This window comes from Monodon monoceros, unplaced genomic scaffold, assembly GCF_005190385.1.
Source record: "Monodon monoceros isolate NGI ecotype Baffin Bay Population unplaced genomic scaffold, NGI_Narwhal_1 Super_Scaffold_15, whole genome shotgun sequence".
NCBI classification, from domain to species: domain Eukaryota; kingdom Metazoa; phylum Chordata; class Mammalia; order Artiodactyla; family Monodontidae; genus Monodon; species Monodon monoceros.
Window position 1 is genome coordinate 28,743,576 of NW_021703771.1, and position 18,606 is coordinate 28,762,181.

The following is an 18,606-nucleotide window of genomic DNA, read 5'->3' on the forward strand; positions in this document are numbered from 1 at the left end:
ATCCCCCCGCCCAAATTGCAATTTTTCATCATATCTGCACCCTTCCTCAGTTTAATTTCATATATGCATGTCTCATTACTATTTATTTATTTTTTTTTTTGGAGAGGCACTTTCTGGGCTTCTTCATGATATCTCGTTTTATTTTTTTACTTACCATTCCTTAAAGTAATTAAATGTGTACCACTTCTCAATTTTCTTCCTGAAACTTCTGGCAGTCCCTCCCAGGTAGCTACAGTCTTTTCTACAAATGAGATGAGGATATCTCCATTTCCTTTTTACTAAATGTTAGTGAAGAGAATAAATAGTGGTTTGTTCACATCCCAAATAGTGTTGTGCCTGGAGGATGTTTGATCCTTGGAGCGCCCCCAGCTGGACACTGAGTGTGTCTGCTATTTCAGGGCTTGGTGCTCGGAGCTGCCAGAGTGTATATTTAGTCATTCGTCCTGATCTACATGGAGCTGATTCCTCTGGGAGGACTCATCCCTGAGGAGCTTGACTAGTGGCCTTGCTGTTGTTTGTCTGGAGCATGTGCCTTTGCGAGACACATGACACATTTATTTCAGAGGGACTTTGCTCCAGCTGATCCTGTGTTGTCAAGTAGCTGTGAGGGGCAGTGATGGTCAGAAAATATGGAGACCTGACTTGTATTTATGTGCTGCTGTTCCCATGAGTTAATAGTTCTTTTTCCTTCCTTTTTTTTTTTTTTCTTAAACGAGCACAACAGAACAACAAGGTGATTTATGAGATATAACATGTTTATGTTCTCTGCTTCTAATTTTCATTGTGATTCATGTTGTTTCCAGACTGATATTTTTGTTGTTGCTACTGTGAGACGGAAAAAGATGACTGGAAAACATTACTTATGCATTGGTAGCCGGCAGTAATATTGCTGCTACCTGGATTATCAGGGATTTAAAAATAAAACCCAACTATATGCTAAACATGAGGTAGAAACCTCGAGGCTAGGCATAGAAGTTCATCAATAATAATAGCAGCAATGATAATTTTTACAGTCCTTAGAGAGCTTTATACTTTTTAAGCATTTTTGCACACATAATCTCATTCAAGTCTCTCATCAGCCTCGTTAAGGTTGATAAGGCAAGTATTACCCAGATTTTAACAAGTGAGGAAATGGAAACTCACAGAGGATAAATGGTTGACTCCCTTCACAGTACGGTTTCAATGTGGGTCTCACTGTATTCTCTTCAAATACTCCAAATCTCTAAGAAAACAGAAACTCAAAGTACCTGATACATCTTCTCAAAAGTCGAAGTGGTCCTATTACTCTATAATGAGTGAACCAGCAGTATACGTTTCCTAATAAATTACGAATTTTCACTTTCACCTGTTGTGCAGCTCTGGGAAGTTGCAAAAATGACTCTAATAAAAGTCATACAAGAAAGTGTTGCTGAGGGTCTTTCTTTATCAGAGCCTGGAAAATTGAGGCCCTAGATGGTTTGTTGAGAAGGAGTGAATGGCGAATTCTGGCAGAGGTAGGGAACCACTTTTCATTCCTTCGGGGTATAAAGTGATAAAGTATAAAGCAGGAAGAGAAAGCCCATAAGGGAGGATCACTTAAAAATCCGATCAAGAGGGCTTCCCTGGTGGCGCAGTGGTTGAGAGTCCGCCTGCCGATGCAGGGGACACGGGTTTGTGCCCCGGTCTGGGAAGATCCCACATGCCACTGAGCGGCTGGGCCCGTGAGCCATGGCCGCTGAGCCTGCGCGTCCGGAGCCTGTGCTCCGCAATGGGAGAGGCCACAACAGTGAGAGGCCCGCGTACCGCAAAAAAAAAAAAAAAAAATCTGATCAAGGGATTTAAATCAGTGTGAAGAAGAACCTAGAGTGGGGTTATTTCTGCTGCAGCCCTACAGACTGTGTGGTGGGAAGTCTGCAGACTGTTGTTAGAGTGTGGATGGAACAAATGGAAATGATTCATCATGATATCTTCATTTTATGCCTGAATATTGAAATTGAGAAATTTATGCAGCAGAAATTGACAGCTGGGTGATGGCCTAGGTATGGACTTTAAGAGAAAGGGAGAAAAAGATTAATTCATTAGTATTGATAAACGTTAGTCTCTTTCCAGTAGAAATGAGCCTGTGCCCCATGTCCTGCATCGCCAAACTATTTCTATAGGGATCCTTATCAAGCCAGTTGAGTGCTTGCTGGCCACGGTGTTCATGCCAGTTGGCCACGTCAGACCATGGAGATCACCTGTTCTGGGCATTCTAGAGGAGAGGATCTAAACTTAGCCGTGGAACGACCTGGAGGCTCTAGACTTGTTTATATTCCAAAGAGAAGTCTGGGGAAGCCTTGGCATTTATTGTTGAATACTGACATCCTTACACCCTGCTTCTCCCACTCCTGCCTCCAGGACTTCTGCTACAAGTGAAAACAAGGAAGAACATCTCTCAACTCAACACACCTGGAGGGGAAAGGTGGCTATTCTAAGAGAGTAATCGTGGGCAGCCTTCAGAGATAAAGATAATTCTTAGACTTCTTTTGTGTCCACAGTACAGAGTAATGCATTCTCTGTGGTGAGGTTCTCCTCCTTAATCTGACTGCCTCTTTGTTACTTGAGATGCCACACTGGAGGAATGAAAACAGATTTCAATATTCTGGTAGACAAAACATAACCAGGAAGAAAAATTCTCTTAGGAAAAAAAAATATTTGATGGGTTCTAAAGATATATAGCACAGGTTTTTGCATTGTTCCCCTTTGTCTATAGGAAGTATTTTTTTAAAAATTTCTTTTATAATTAATTTATTTTTATTATTTATTTCTTTATTTTTGGCTACATTGGGTCTTCGTTGCTGTGCGTGGGCTTTCTCTAGTTGCGGTGCTCAGGCTTCTCACTGTGGTGGCTTCTCTTGTTGCGGAGCATGGGCTCTAGGAGCATGGGCTTCAGTAGTTGTGGCATGCGGACTCAGTAGTTGTGACTCACAGGCTCTAGAGCACAGTCTCAGTAGTTGTGGCACACGGGCTTAGTTGCTCTGCGGCATGTGGGATCTTCCTGGACGAGGGCTCGAAACTGTGTCCCCTGCATTGGCAGGTGAACCACTGGACCACCAGGGAAGTCCCGACAGGAAGTATTGCAAGTCAGTTCCAGTAAGTGGCACAGATATTACTTATGCTTCAAGAACAGAAGCTAAAAAGAGCCGGGCCAGCTGGTGGCTGAATGCACTTACCTTCTTTGTGTGTGTTCTTGTTGATGAGAAATGCCCACATGCCACCTCCTCTGGCCACACAAGGAAATCAGGTAATTGAAGTAGTGATGGATGGTGCACTGAAGTTTAAACGTTTTAGGAGGACCTGTCTTATTAACACTTTAAAACAAGTGAGCATAATATCATTAATTTGATTAATTCATTTGCTCTTAATATAGCTTTTAATTTGTAATTCTAGGTGAATTACAATGTAATTTGGCATTAATTGTACTAAATTGACTATAGGTCAGCCAATCACGATGGAAAATTACAGCTGAAAGTAAAACTAGACTTCTCCATCCAGAAAGGACGACGCTTGGTTAAGAGACAGATAGACTTTAGGCGTCCCTCTGTTTGGCTGTGAGAATGACATTGAACCTGCCGAGGGCTGTAAGTGATTTCTTATTCTGCCCACTGCTGGGACTGTATACTCTGGAGTGAAGCCCAATAGAAAGAGTAAATAAGAGTAAACAAAGGGGTTGATTTGTCAGGTTGCCAGGTCCCCTGAAGAATCTTTCTGCTCTTTTCATCTCTTGTACAATTTAGGCCATGTAGAGGGGCTGTGTAGTGCTTTCGAATGATGAATTCCACACCTCTTGGATTCGAGAGGTTAGAACAGGTATTGACCCAGGTTGGCCTGCTTTTCATCCTCCTGTGAACAGGAGATCTTTTAAATCCCATGTGCTGTCAGTATCCCGGAGCCACTCCTATTTGACCAATATACAAACTACCTTCCGGGCAGAAGGAAGTTGTGCCTTAAAAGCCAGTGCCACTCTGGGAGAAGAACGAAGCCCTCAGGAGATGACAGAGCCTGGTCATTGATAAAGCTTGCTGGAGGCGCCTCTGTGCACATGAGAAGTAAGGTGACGACTGAAGGATGGGGTGCTTAAGGAATTGGTGGGAGAACAAGGATGGATTTGGAAAATACTTGTGTTTTAACCATGTGCCAGATATCTTCTTTTGAGAATTGTCTCCTATAAAAACAGTCAAAATGAAAACTTTGAAATGCTACAGAAAGTCATATGACAGATTTAGTAATATCCTGCTTGAGGTATATTTACATGTAAGTAGAACTATGGGAATTTTGTGTATTCTCAATACTTTTGCTGTGAGCAATTAACCCATAAAATGAGGTCTAGCTATGAGGGGACAAATTTTGCTAAATATTGCATGGAAAATTCCAGGCTGTTTTTTTTGTGTGTTTGTTTGTTTTTTGCGGTACGCGGGCTTCTCACTGTTGTGGACTCTCCCGTTGCGGAGCACAGGCTCCGGACATGCAGGCTCAGCGGCCATGGCTCACGGGCCTAGCCACTCCACGGCATGTGGGATCTTCCTGGACCGGGGCACGAACCCGTGTCCCCTGCATCGGCAGGTGGACTCTCAACCACTGTGCCACCAGGGAAGCCCCCGGCTGTTTTTAATAATTCTTTTTACTTTGTTAATTATGTACCCTTATTGTATCATTCCAGCTCACATTCTAGCAAATAAAATGGCCTAAGTTTTATGTAAAAATTTTGAGTAGAGAGGTTAAAAACTACCCTTTCCCCTGTCTCTTACACATATACAGGTGGGGTTCACACCATACACATGCTTGCAGGTAGACACACACACACGCACACCACAGGTTGCATGCATATTAATTTTTTCAGCTAAAAAACTTTCCTTCGTTTTGCAATACTGACCTGAATCATAATTACTCTCATTATTGGCTGGTTGATCCTAAGATTAAGGAAGAAAATAGAAGTTAGGAACTTATTTTTGCTACTCCAAGTGTATATTTCATTCATCATAAATTTTTAAAGATATTAATGTCTATAGTCTGGATTGTTGCTATATGAATGCAGCTGTATATTGTCTCAATTTTCTCCAAATCCCTTTTATGCCAAATTTAGCCTGGCCTATCACAGGAAGTTTTATTCCTTTTCCCCAAATATTCTTCTTGATATCAGCATAGGGTTGGTGGGTTCCAGTCTTTCCTACCCCTGTGGTTCCCAGTATAGCTTCATGTTCTTAACTCAAAACCACCCTTACTTGATCCATACCCTCTGATGGATGAGCTCTTTGAGGTCTTAATGTGGTGTTCTTCGAGAACTGTAAGGATTTGGGGCAGAGGAACTAGTACTGAAGTAAGCAGAGCAGAGGGGTTGAGAGAAAACATTTACAGGGTATTTCTGCCCTTGGTTTTATTTTCTCATCATTTAGAATGCCAGCAGAATGAATGGGTCTGTTAATCAAACAGCACTGAGAGGTTAGGTCATTGGAAGCCTTTTCAGTCATTTTGTGCTTTTCAAGAGTGAATTTGTTAGAATTATGCTGAATACCCACTTAAAGCCTCAGCTGATAACCCTACCTGTGTTTTATAACTCTGCACTGTCAGAACTCATAATAAGTCAAACATTCTTTCAGTGGTACTCATAAGGGAGGGAAAAAAAAAAGCCCCACAAATTTAAGAGTAATTTCAGATTGTAAATGAAAAGGAGAGGCACGACTGTGCATTTGCACCAATCATGCCTTCCTTTCATCTGCTCTGATTAGGCCTGGTGCGGTTTCATCAGACCCCTCCATCACCGAGCTGTCACTCCAGCCGTCTGTTGATTGAAAACAATCAAGGCTCTGATGGCACAATTATTCTGACCCTTTAACTAGAGGCTGCTGTGATAATGAAAGGTTGATTATGATAGTTTGTGCCTCTTTCAGTTTGCCAAGAAGGTTAATTTGGGCATCAGACGGATGTTTAATGGGCGCTTGCTGGCTACACTGAGGTAAATGAGAACGTGCAGTCTTGGATATTGCACGGATATAGTTTGGCTGTCAATCATTGTCATTTGGAGTTTGTGCCTCACACTCTGGAAATCACATTTTATTTTTTCCTTGGGATTTAATTTATTCTGTGCCCTGAGGAAGTTCTTTCACTCGGTGACCTTCACAGCAGCTTTCTCTGCCTTTTTTTTTTTTTTTTCTTTTTTCAAATGGAGCTCAAAGGCACAACACATCTAGAAGAGCATTTTTCTTTCATTTTCACTTAAAAATGGAAACTTTAAAAATCCATCCTTATCACTGCCTTCCAATAGAGCAAATGTTTCCATCCCGGTTGTGCAGTGGGGAAGTATAAACGACAGGGATACTTTGTCCAGTTTGCTAATGCAGCAGCTCCCTCAGTTGTTCTGCCCTGTTTCTTACACCAACCAGCAAAGCTAGTAAATTCAGAATGGGTGCATATATGGAACTGAAGGCTCCATTCTCCTTATGTTTCTCTCAGCAGCATGTCTCAGAATAGTTTGATGAATTCTTGTTTCCAAGGGCAACATCTGACTCCTTTTCCCTTCTTGGGAAGCATGAGGGAGGGGTTGAGCCAGGGAGACAGATATTTGTCTGCAGGAGTACAAAGGTTATTAAAAGTTGCAAATTTCAATTTGTATAATCCCAGCGCCTAATCTTGTTGCCTTTTGAAGCGTAGGGTAAAAAAGACGCAGGCACCTAATAGTGCTGGTCTTTACAATGTGTAGCTCATTACAATCTTCTTTTATGCATACCTTTTAAAAAGAAAAATAAAGGAAAAGAAAAAATAAAGGAAACCTTTAATTCTGTCTCCAAGCTGTGCGTAGTGGTCTCCTAGATTAGGCACCTAAGAGCCAGAATCATTGTTCTGCTTTTTCATTTGTGTTGTCTTCAGGTTTTTTTCCCCCAGTGAACATTCAGCAGCATATTTCTACCTAGCCTTGGACGTTTTTTCTCACATGTCAATTGTAAAACAATTAAGTCTATAGATGTTAAAGTGACAGTATCATAATGATTATAATTTTATTTCAAGTGTTCTATTTTCACACTATTTCTTGCTTTAAAAAAAAAGCTATTCGTTTTTGAATGGTAAAGAGAGTCATTAAGCGATAATTCAGTCTCACGTGAAGAGGCTCAAAAAATGAATTGTCATTGAATCCAGTTACTGTTTTTTTGTTTTTTTTCTGCAGTACGCGGGCCTCTCACTGTTGTGGCCTCTCCCGTTGCGGAGCACAGGCTCCGGACACGCAGGCTCAGTGGCCATGGCTCACGGGCCCAGCCGCTCCGTGGCATGTGGGATCTTCCCGAACCGGGCCACGAACCCGTGTCCCCTGCATCGGCAGGCGGACTCTCAACCACTGCGCCACCAGGGAAGCCCCCAGTTACTATTTTAATGCAGCCCTTATTTAAGCAACAGTGCTGTTTAAAATATTTTAAAAGATATGAGAGTAGGATTGTGCATATATATATATATATATATAGTCTCACCAGATTCTTCACTGCACTAGACCACAAATGGTTATTTTTGTTTAGCTTTCTGGATAGCATGCATAAAATCACCCTCAGGGGTGCTTAGTAAAATTACTGATTAGTTATGTCTTGTTTTTATTCCAGCAATGGGGAGTAAAAAGTTAAATGGGGAGAAATGTATCAGTCAATCAAGAGAGAGTTTTTTGGTATTTAAAAAATAGTGTGACTTGTCACAGTGGTATCTATATTTTTATCTATATTTTTAGATTCACTATGTTTACAAATTAATGAGACTTACGCAAAGAATTTCTTCTTGAAGTATAATTCATTCTTTCAAACTGTTTTTGGTCCAAGCCTGACTGGGTTTCTGCCTTCCCCCAACCTGTTGAACCCTTTACCTGTTGTGGAAAACTGATATCCCAAAACCAAGGACTTTCCCTATGTCCTCATAAGCTCTCCACCACATTCCCAGAACTGTGCTCTCACGCTGACTCCATTCACTGAAACTGCATCCCCTCAGCAGTGATGTCCCCCTTCAGAGGGTCCTCAGAGTGTTTCACACCTCATCTCCCAGCCTGGGCTGGCATTTCCTCTGCTCGCAGGGCTGGCAGTCATTGGACCCAGTTTCTCTTTCCTCTTCAACCCTTCTGTCTCTGCCTTCAAGGTTCCAACACATTGTTCCTCCTAACCTTAGGAAGATGTCTTGGATCTGTGATTTCTCATAATTCCCACAGATTTCCTTCTGGGTGGCTGGCCCTGGGACTGAGATACACACCTCCTCACCAGACAACCTTTGGAACGGCTACTACCTTCTAGTACTCCTTCCCTCACCCATTGCAGCCCCTTCCCTGCTCACAGGTCTTCTGAGATTGTCAAGCCACTGGTTCTCCTGCACTGGGCCCGTCTGCCCACATACCCATTTTCTGTACACGACTATTATAAATTGGCTCTCTAAGCCACTTCCCCCACTCAAAAATATGTCATCATTGTGCTAAAAAAAATGTATCTTCTTTGACAGAAGTATCACTTGTATATTATACTCAAAGGTGCTTCAAGGTGTGAATAGAGGATTCAGCGTTACCCACTTACTTATACAGTGATGAAATGAAGTTGGAGAATGCAGTGTGAAGTATTCTTTTCAGGCATCAGTAGGCCGGGTGAAATTCACATAGTGAAGGAGGTCAGTGGTCGGCATGGCATTTATGTGTGTTCTTTGCAACTCACTGAGGGTGTAAGCCCTGGCACCGCAGCCCACCAGCTCCATCCCCTTGATAGTAGAGTCTGGCCCCTGACCGTGTTTAGTCATGGGCTTCAGGTACTGGGTTCCCCACTCCAATTACTGTACTCTGTAGCCCTAAATTAACGTTTAAAGTGACCTTTGAGGATTCTTTTCTTTTTACTCGGAGGCTGCCAACGTTAACCCTTAAATGCAGCATAGGTACTTCCTGAACATCTAAATTCATCACAGTACCACTTGTTTGAGGGATTTGACTATCTCTGTATCTGTGAGCTGGGGCAGCTGCTTGAGGCTGTGAGCTTCTGTCGTTAAAGGTTTCATTTCAGGTGGGGAGTGTATGTGCCAGTGAACCTGTAATTGGTTCATTATTATTAAATCAGTTTATAAAGAAATATTCAAAGGCTTGATGCCCCCAGGATGCTCCAGGGCATGTTTACAAATTAAACAGCTTTTAAAAAAACTATAAAGTTTAAAAATGTACCAGCAATATTTAAAACACCCATGAGGGAAATGGCAACATAAAAAGATGGTTTTTGCTTGTGTCTGAAAATCCGCCTACAATAGACTGAACCTTCCAAAATTGTAGGATTTTTCTTCCCCTAATTTCATACTCCCTGGGTATATTTTACAGGGATATGTTAAGACACTTGAGGTTAAGAGTAAGGCTTGAGATTTATGGTATTAACAGAGCTTGAAAGTGAATGGCAAGAAGACTGTATATATGTGTACCAATGAGGATCTTCTTTCTCACCAAGTAAATTCCTGGCAGATATTGGGCACTCAATAAGAAATTGAGGAGTGGATGAATGAAAAAACTAAAAGAAAAGATTCGTGATTATATCATTTACCCCAGAGCAACAAAACAGGAAGAAAGTAATCAACTCAATCAATCGTTATTTTAGTTTTCTCAAGCCAGATAGCTTAGTTTATACATATTTTTCCTTGCCACTAAGTTAACTGAGTTGAGATTTGAGGGAACTGATGGACATGAATTCAAATATTTTTAATGGGAAACTCAAGCCAAGTAAGGAAAGTGAATGTATACTGAGTGTTATACAGAGACAAGTAGGTTTATGTCTGTGTCTCTCTTTTCATTCATTCATGTTTCTCTGACTGGGGTTTAACAAGGCCACACACCTTTAATAACTGGGTTAGAATTACTGAATTCATTGGTGTGGAAATAGGCTTATCATAAGGGCTAGTTTGTAATCTGCAACAGATTATCTGCCATGCTTTTATTATCAGTTTATAGCATGTGAAGTGTTTAATACTGTGTAGCAAATTCCTTATCAACCACAGAGATCTCTCAAAATTTGTGTCAATATTGCGCAATATTGTGTTGTATAAGAATTGTCTGTGCTGGCTTTATCATGAATTCAGAAGGATAGTTGAGTTGAGGATTAGCTCCATCTCTTGGTGGTGCATTGCGTCATATTAATTCTGTTTATTGTCTAAATGTCATAGTTTATCAAGCACTTTCACGTTATCTCATTCAATCCTATGTTGACCCTATGATGTAAACAACATCATCTTTGTTTTACAGGTGATGAAACTGAGCCTCAGTATATTTGTGTTTTTCATAAATGCTCAAATGTGTTAAGTTGCAGAAACAGGTCTTTTGACATCAAGTCTTGTCTCCTTTTCATTGTGTCATATGCACATCTATGGGCATGTACCAGTTAGCGGTAGAAAAAAGCATCAGGATTTCCCTGTCCTTTCAGTTGACTTCACCCTGATAATGCATCCTCAATGCATGCAGTAGCTGGAAAATAACATGAAATGGTGTGACCCAGCTAGGGTCACTACTCCCTGTTGCCAATGGGATACAACAGGGTTTTCTTCTATTGACCAAATTGGTTTTCTCTGATTTTCCAGTGTTGTTCTGACAATATAAGCTTAATATTTCACTGACCACATTACCTTTTATACCCATAAGGTCGTCATAAATAAATATACATCACTAATATCTTACTTAGAACTCTCACCCATCAGTCTGGCCTCAAATGATACTCTGATGCTATCAATGATTAGATGAATGAGTATTATCTTTTGGTTCAGAGACCATTGAAGGCAAGTATAGGAAGCTATTTCTAATTGTTCCTGTATTTTGCTCGAGTGTGAAGAGACCAGGAATAGGTTCCATTTTCCCTGCAGCATCTTTGGCATAGGTGACGTTAATTGTTTTTCTTGTCCTGTCGGACATTCTTTGTATATTCCAGATATGGGGGTGGTGTATTTAAAGACTGTCTTGAGGTAAAATTTCATGTGAATAGTTTACTAAATATTTTCATTTCTAAATAAAACCACGTTCTGGGATTTTAAATAAATAGTACCTTGAAGCAGTCACTTACGAACTTGAAATGTGTGTTCTTTGGCTAAGATTATTTTATTTTTATGTGAGCCTGTGTACACATGCACTTTCACATGCCACACACGTGTGTGTGTATTTCTGTTGAGTTCAGAATTACAGACAAAAAACTCACTTTGTTTTTCTGAAAAGAGATTTATAAAAACTATTTGTGCTATAGAAATCTGTGACTTGGATACTAGACACGGTGATTAATTTTTTAAAAAATTTATTTATTTATTTTTGGCTGTGTTGGGTCTTCGTTTCTGTGCGAGGACTTTCTCTAGTTGTGGCGAGCGGGGGCCACTCTTCATTGCGGTGCGCGGGCCTCTCACTATCGCGGCCTCTCTTGTTGCAGAGCACAGGCTCCAGACGCGCAGGCTCAGTAGCTGTGGCTCACGGGCCCAGTTGCTCCACGACATGTGGGATCTTCCCAGACCAGGGCTCGAACCCGTGTCCCCTGCATTGGCAGAAAGATTCTCAACCACTGCACCACTAGGGAAGCCCCACAGTGATTAACTTTTATTGTCTCTCCCACCTGTAGGAATGTTGGAGGATTCTACTTTATGGGTTTTTTTTAAAGTTTTCAAACTTTTAATTTAAAAATTTTATTTTTTTTTTTTTAGGTATAGTTGATTTACAATGTTGTGTTGGTTTCAGGCGTACAGCAAAGTGATTCAGTTATACATACATACATATATATATATATATATTCTTTTTCAGATTCTTTTTCCTTACACGTTATTACAAAATATTGAGTATAGTTCCCTATGCTATATAGTAGGTCCTTGTTGGTTATCTATTTTATATATAGTAGTGTGTATATGAGGATTCTACCTTAAAATATTTCTTTTTGGTGGATCTGTAAGTGACATACATACTAGAGATAAAAGAGACTCTGTCATCAACTCACTCGCTTTACAGATGAGAAGCCAAATGACTGGTCCAGTGTCGGCTACGTACTCTTGCTGTTCTTTGTATTGACTTTTCAAAGATCAGCTCAAATTGGTGGCCAGTTCTCGAGGTGGAAAAGGCATCACAGTATACTAATCTCATCTCTTTTCCTATCTTTGTTTTCTCTTCATCTTGATACATAATTTACCTCTTAAAAAATCGCCTTGTGTTATAAGACTGAACCAACTCAGGTCACTTGTATTTGTCCTCACAAATACCTGGAACTTAAATGTGGCATGCCTCAGGACAGGTTTCCTTGTGATTCCTCCATTCCTATGTGTTTATCGCTGTCTACGGGAAAGAGACATCCTTGGTTGCAAGGGCTCCTGCTTTTGATGCTTGGCAGTATGTACTTTTTTGAAAAAAAAAATGTATTAAAGATGGTTATCAGCACTTTTTTGTTCTTTCAATTTTCTATTTAAAAATAATTTCAAACTTATAGAAAAGTTGCAAGAATAAGAATAGTAAAGAACACCCATATGATTTGCTCATTTCTTAAGTAAATTACTTCGTTTGCTTTATCATACGTTCTCTGTCTCACTATCTAGATATCTATCTATAAATATCTGTAGATATATGTAGTAGGAGAATAGATAGATATCTAAACAGAGAGAGAGAGAGAGAGAGAGAGAGAGCACACGCACACATGTGTGCTTTTTTTTTTCCTGAGCCATTTGAGGGTAAGTTGTATACATCGTGTTTTTTTTTAAACCCTTGAAAAAAACCCTCATAACTGTTCTTTTCCACAGAAATCTTTAGTAAAAGGTAAAAGATTTATACAATCTGAAGAGAAACTAGAGTATTATCAAAGCACAAGTTTTTTGCTAAAGGTGAAAATAAGAGCATTTGTCAGTCTTCCAGCTTCATAAAATTTTAAATGAACAATGAAAGAATATGTGTTATTATCATATCTACTAAGCTGAATATTCTTTTTAAAATCTGTCAGGTTTTTTTTTCTGACAGTATATGAACCTGGGACCACATCGGATTTGATTCTATTGAAATATATTTCTTAGAGGAAAAAATAGCCTATGTGTCTTAAATAAGTTTGTAGTCAGCTATAATGGTTAATGTACAACCTCCCTTGAAAAATCTGTTTTACAAGCAAAGTATTGACACAGTTTTAATTACAGCACTCAAGTGAGCACTGTTATAATTTTTAATATTCCTCCATTGTACCGTTTTCACTGTTCTGGTAGAGCAACATACACTGATCTTATGTCCCTAGTTTCTGGTGTCTTTAGATAGGAATGTTGCCTTTTTGAACAGAAATCTTTCATTTGGTCTCAAAGAAGAGAATAGGGCTATAAAATTTTGTGCACTTATTTATTAATATGAACTTTCCTCTCTATGTCAGTCATTATTCTGGTTTAATATGTCACTATTTAGAGCTTTAACATGACTCATGTTAAAGAAATGAGATTCTATGTATCAGTAGTTTAACATGGCAAGTCCCAACACCTGTTCACATACAGGAGGGAAACTTTCCACATTTATCATCTAAAGAAACTTTATAATATTAAAAGGGTATCTTGCTAAAGTTTTATGTTTACGTTTATTTGAATTTAAGGCATTATAAAATAATATACGAGATAGTGTACTTGAATGCAATATATAATAGTCAGTGCAACTTCCCTTTGAGGACATGGATTAGAAGATGGTGAGCATCCTTGATCCTCTGTTTGGAAAGGAAAAATTCTGTCTGTGCATTGTATTCATTCTATTAAAGCTTTCGCTCATGGCTCCCCACTCTTTGTTGCCCAAGTGCTCTTTAACATCCCAGGCTCTTTGGTGGAGCTTCAGGAATGCCAGGTGGTTGCTTATTTGTTCCTGCGCCCTTCCTTTGTTCCTTTCTGAATCTGCAGAACCGTGGAATTTGTGCTGCCTTTTGGGCACTGAGGGGAGACTGGTGCCCTGGCTTATCTTAGTGGGATGACAGGACTGGCAAGGATATAGACACTTGTGCCTTCACAGCATGGGCTCCTGCAAAAGGCGGGGCTCAGTTTGCCCCTTCAGCAAAGCTGTCTGCAACCAGGTTTTAAAATAGGAGAATAATTATAGCTGCCCCGGGCCAAGGGGGCAGAATCAGACTGTGGGCAAAAATACCGGTTCTTGCTTATTCAGCTCTGGCTGAGGAATTCTGTGATGAGAATATCCTCTTCAGTGAAAAAGAATTCTTGTGAACCAAGAGAAAGAAATAGTTACTGCTTTTCAACAGTGTTGTAAGAGCTTTATCTTTTGTCAGCGTTAAAGACATTTGATCACTCATCGGATGAGAACTGCTTTTGTAAAGGGCATTTTTAATATATGTTTGCAAGATATAAAGGCAGTTTTATGGAAGAGTGCATTAATGTGTATTCTTGGATTTGAGATGACTTCATAATTCATATATTTTCCAGGAAATATGTGAGTGTAAAATTTCTTATTGTTTTGGCATTGCTTCGGGGTCACGTTGGGTAGTACACAGACGTATGGACATATATAAGCAGAGGTAGATTTTAAAGCAGTAGCTTCTATCTGGGTGTGTTTGAGCAAGAACAGTAAAGGAATTTGGATCATAACTTGAGGGCTTGTAATGTTAGTAATGTAACATTCGTTCATATAATTGAAATATTTCTGAAATACATATGAGCAGATATATATTTTAATTGAATTAGAGAAAATCTTGCATAATTTGAAATTATATACTTTTATATTTAGTATTATATATTATATATTCTATTCACAGAATAGCAATCAGTGGGGATACACTGAGAACACTAAAAGGAAGAGATTATTTTCCATATATATATTTTTAAAATTTTTATTTATTTATTATTTATTTTATTTTTGGCTGTGTTGGGTCTTCGTTTCTGTGCGAGGGCTTTCTCTAGTTGTGGCGAGCAGGGGCCACTCTTCATCGTGGTCCGTATATTTTTGAGCCGGGTTTAGTTCACAAGGAATAACCTAGAGTTAAAATACATATTCCAGTAAAAAGTGAAGCAATAATTCAATACTCAAAGGAAGCCCTTTCCCCTAAAGACTTATTCTTTACTTACAAACTCTTTAATCCATACAATTAAATGCATGGTTTTCCTGCAAAAGTAATCCATAAATGAGACTCATTGAAAAATATTGTCACCTATCTAGAAGCAAGGTATACATTTTTAAAAATCAGACTTTAGTTTTCTAATTTAGAAAACGGACAATGTGGACATTAAGTTTGGTTTCGAGTGCGTTTGGTTTTGAGTGCTTGGATTCTACCTTAGAATAATTATTGATGGAAGAATAATGACATGATATAATAATGATATGATATAATAGAAGAACACGTTATATAACTTAAAAACTGGATTTCTGCTTCCAGCTTTTCCATGAATCAGCTGCATGACTTGCAGTAAGAGCCAAACAGCTTGTCTGGATTTTATTTCCACTAGTAAAACTGGGAAGCTTGAACCAGAAGTACTCTAAAGTTTCTTCTTGCCCTAATACTTTATATCTGAGGGATTAACAGATTACGATGTTCATTGAATTGCCAAGAATGTCAAATAGAGGTGACCAGCACCAGTTATGGAGGGAGTAAAACAAGGGCCTTATATAAGTAAGTCCAGTACATTGCATGCTGCCGTGGGGAGTTTCGTGAGCTTATAAGGGCTTTATAGGAAAGCCACAAAGATGAGATAATAAAATAGGAAATTGAAGACTGTGATAGATAGATCAATAAATATATTAAGGAACTGATGTTGTTGGTTCAAGAGAAATATGACAAATAGCCTAAGAATAGTTATAAAGGATTTTCCATTCTGCAACAATTATGTTTAGCCTGCTACGTGCCCACTGTTCTTATCAAGAATCTGAGGATGAGATGAGTTGACGTTGGAATAAGCTGTAGCCAATGCTCCTTTTAGGAAGGAACAGTTCTCCATCAGGGTAAGATGTACTAGACTGGGTTAGGTAGGGTGCTTGGGAGATCTCCTATAGTCTTTGGAGATGACAGTCCCTGTGTTTCAGATGGTTTAGGAAACATCTTGCCTAATTGCCCTGTTTCCTAAGTACTCTTTGATCTGTCCTCCCAAACTGAATCCTTGATTTCTTTTCCACTGTTGCTGGCTTTGTTACCTGAAGAGTCTGAGATAAAACTTTCACTATAGGGCTTCCCTGGTGGCGCAGTGGTTGAGAGTCCGCCTGCCGATGCAGGGGACATGGGTTCGTGCCCCGGTCCGGGAAGATCCCACATGCCGCGGAGCGGCTGGGCCTGTGAGCCGTGGCTGCTGAGCCTGCATGTCCAGAGCCTGTGCTCCGCAACGGGAGAGGCCACAGCAGTGAGAGGCCCGCGTACCACAAAAACAAAAAACAAAAAACTTTCACTATATGCTCCATTCCACCCCCACACTCAATTAAAATATTCTAGAGTTTAGGGTGATGGGGATGTCAGTGTGCCAGAATAAGTAAGATAGAATAGGATATTAGCTTTCCCTGGGTTATGCTTTCTAAGTGTAGTATCATTAAAAGCCAAAAGTTCCCAGAATAAACATTTTCAAACATTAAGCCCCAGAAAAGCTAGCTGTGGTCTTTGTGTTCCATGATGCCCTGATGATGAATCAGCCTTCTGTTTATTGTAGTTTCTAAACCTCTTAAAATGGGCTCCAGGGTTGCCTCTACCACCTTGCCCTTAATTCAGCATGGCAATGAATAGTGCTCTGGAGAGGTTCATGGTGTAGAAGTGTTTTTGAGGTAGCCCATTGTTTTGGATTTTCTTTGACATTTCTTCCATTATTTGGATAAGTAAGATCCATGATTTCAGTGATTTTTCTCTTTTATAGTTTCACCAAAGTAAAAACTGAGTACAGTAACACTTTTACTTTTGTTTATGTATTATTGCAGAAGCAAAACTGCAGAGTTTTTATATGACTTACTTTTATGCTATCAGAATCAGCCATGGATTTATAGAGCCAAGGTCTCAAAACATGCTGTCTGGGCTTCCCTGGTGGCACAGTGGTTGAGAGTCCGCCTGCCGATGCAGGGGACACGGGTTCGTGCCCCGGTCTGGGAAGATCCCACATGCCGCGGAGTGGCTGGGCCCGTGAGCCATGGCCGCTGAGCCTGCGTGTCCGGAGCCTGTGCTCCGCAACGGGAGAGGCCACAACAGTGAGAGGCCCGCGTACCGCAAAAAAAAAAAAAAAAAATGCTGTCTTACCCATAGTAAGAGCTTAACCATATCTTACTACAAAGGAAATACGCTATCTTACCTATGGTATTAGCTACACATGCCCTATATCTTTACTAAAGCATCCTACTTAAACTTCATTTAATTTAAGCCTTTTAAAATTTGAAACAGCAGACTTCGTTTACTCTTATAAAGCAGCAATTTACAGTCTCATCAATGGGAATCTGTCTAAAACCTTCCTACTCAAAACGTGGTCCATGGACTAGCAGCATATGCATCACCTGGCAGATGTTAGAAATGCAGGCTTGCAGTCCTCCTCCCCCTCCCTATTGAATCAAAATCTGCATTTTGCCCAGAAAAACCAGGTAATTCATGCGCATGTTAGGTTTGAGAAGCACTGGATTTAAATCTGTAAATAACACTATATCCAGGTGAGATTGGTTCATAGTTGGCAGAATTGTAAATTATATTTACCTTTGATCTGGAGAAAAGATAAACCCAACAAGTATGAATGACTTGTGTAGTCTGAAAATATTTATAAATAATAAATGTGTGAAAATTATATGAAAAATGTGAGAAGTTAGACATACTGGCGATAAATAAGATAAACATTATCCCAGAAAGTGCAAATTAAATGTACGTTCACAAAGTAGTTTGTAATACATAGTATTTGGGGAAATTGAACATGGAAACCATCATGATATTGTGACGTAAGGGGTGATAAGTAGACAGAAAGCCAGAACTGAATCAGAGATAGGTCACAGTGGTCACTGTTCCACTGCTAGTTTGATTCCTTAGAAATTTTCTTAGAGGCAAAGTCTAGTTGTGGCTTGTATATCTTTCATACAGTAAGTGACACTGTTTGCTAGAAAGATAAAGGTAAATCAGAGAGTGTTAAGAGATGGGCTAGAAGATTGATTAGGGCATAGGAAGAACTGATTTATGAGGAAGGAGAAGAGTAATTAAATGGGCAGCACTGTGCTATAAAAAGAGGCTATAGAGACATGAATGTTTATTTGCTCTTTCTCCAGTGCTGTTTTCCTGTAGTATCCATATGCAAGATGCAGAAACATTAGGATATCAGGATGCTAAGAAATTCGTTACAAAACAAAGCGGTACCATCTGGAATTACTCAAATTAGGAGCAATATGAAAGATTAAGTTTCAGAAAATTTTACCTTGTGCATAAGGAGTAACCTTGAGTGGGATGACTTTATCCCTGAAAACTTTTGAAAGCTCTGTGGGCAAAGAATGGAAAATCATTTATTAAGTTGTAGAATTCTAATTGGAACCCATCTCTTGAAACTTCTAAAATTAGGGTGGAGAAAAACCAGAATGTTGCATGTGGGAAAACTCTCCACTTCTGGCAGAGACTTGGTGATTGATGAGTGACATTTTTCTTCTGCACTATCTTTGATTATTACTGTGTTACCATACACAGGTAATTTTTTTTTCATCAGGTTAGT

General features: G+C 39.6%; 1 protein-coding gene and 1 pseudogene across 7 annotated transcripts in view; one reads left to right on the forward strand and one right to left on the reverse strand.

Annotated features, from left to right (window-relative positions):
- KLHL32 (kelch like family member 32) overlaps window positions 1–18,606 on the forward strand; it is a 233,436-nt gene that overhangs the window by 157,896 nt on the left and 56,934 nt on the right. The gene's annotated exons all lie outside the window — the stretch shown is intronic.
- LOC114896380 lies at window positions 12,691–12,798 on the reverse strand (annotated as a pseudogene).